This window comes from Tarenaya hassleriana, unplaced genomic scaffold, assembly GCF_000463585.1.
Source record: "Tarenaya hassleriana unplaced genomic scaffold, ASM46358v1 Cleome23, whole genome shotgun sequence".
Lineage (NCBI taxonomy): Eukaryota > Viridiplantae > Streptophyta > Magnoliopsida > Brassicales > Cleomaceae > Tarenaya > Tarenaya hassleriana.
Window position 1 is genome coordinate 721,014 of NW_010965625.1, and position 1,834 is coordinate 722,847.

Sequence of the window (1,834 nt, forward strand, 5' to 3'; positions counted from 1 at the left end):
TCGATCCTAAGAGTCCGAGGAAGGTGTGTAAGCTTCAGAGATCCATTTATGGACTGAAGCAGGCTTCGAGGAGCTGGAATCTTCGATCTGACGAGGCAGTCAAAATGTTTGGCTTCCTGCAAAACGAAGATGAGCCATGCGTTTACAAGAAGGTCAGTGGGAGCGCAGTGGTCCAATCCGCCATACACCAAGAACAAATCATTAGTCCTTCTCAAGTACTTAAGGATGTTCTTGACCGCAATCCAGTGAGCCTCACCTGGTGTAGACTGATATCTACTAGTCATGCTTAATGCATATGATACATCTGGGCGAGTACACAACACTCGTCCGGATGTATCATATGCATTGAGTATGACTAGTAGATATCAGTCTACACCATGTGAGGCTCACTGGATTGCGGTCAAGAACATCCTTAAGTACTTGAGAAGGACTTAGGATTTGTTCTTGGTGTATGGCGGATTGGAAGACGAGGTCGCTATAAGTGGTTATACCGATGCTAGTTTCCAAACCGACAGAGATGACTTCAGATCGCAGTCAGGTTATGTTTTCTGCCTGAACGGTGGGGCTATCAGTTGGAAGAGTTCCAAACAGCCAACCGTGGCAGATTCGACTACAGAAGCCGAGTACATAGCAGCATCGGATGCAGCTAAGGAAGCTGTTTGGATCAGGAAATTCATGGGAGACCTGGGCGTCATTCCTAGCATTGCATATCCCATTGAGTTGTATTGTGACAACAATGGTGCGATTGCGCAAGCTAAGGAACCCCGGTCACACCAAAGATCTAAACACATACTCAGGCGATTTCACATAATCAGAGAAATCATCGACAGAGGAGACGTGAAGATAAGCAGAGTGTCGACAGATGATAATATTGCCGACCCGATGACGAAGCCCATCACTTCGTCAAAACATGATGGTCATGTTAAGGGTATGGGGATTAGATGCTTGTAGGATAAATCATAGAGCATAGTGGGAGATTGTCGGTTGTAATGCTCTAGGATGATCCGTGATATGACACTTTGACTTTGTATTGATTCATTGGTTTATGAATGCATTACATTCCCGTTATATGATTGGCATGTTTATTATATTTCGGCATCCTTGAATCATTATAGAATGATTCTAAACACCCTGGTCAGTTATCATTATGGGAACAATGATGAATTAAGACTAGCATGAGGTGTGATCGATGCATTGAATGCATGTCACAATCATGGGTACTCGTTGTGAACAAGTGACTGGTTGACCCGCATGAGATTATCACATGGACAGATCATGACTTGAATCTCATACAGCGGTTCGTTCTGGGATCCTTAGACCTGAGATGTCTAGAGTATCTGATATGAGGAGTGGCGTGTCTTGACTGCGTCAAACGTCGTCTTTAACCAGATGATTATAACGGCGTTGATCAGATACGTTCACGAATCATATAGAGATAATAGACATGCAATATGGGATTTGTCACCTCCTCAATAGGAGAGATATCGCTGGGCCCTCTCGTGGAAATCGGACTGTGAAAACGCGTGGTCACGCTATAGATGAAGTTCCATCTATTTTATTAGTCGATTTGCCAAGACGAGAAAGCAGTTGAACTTGAAGGGTGGCTCAAACCATGCCCTTGTTCAACACATGATATCGTGAGATAAAGGATCAGAACTCGAGCTGTTATTGCCTTGGTTAGATCACCTCTAACTCAATTCAACGTGGGTGGTCATGGCGTCTTGCTAGAGGCTAACCATGACTTGTAGATCGGGAATGGTTCTCGAGGCTACTGCCACTGCGAATGGGCCTACAAGGTCACACACCAATAGGGATGGACTTATACATGAAGAAT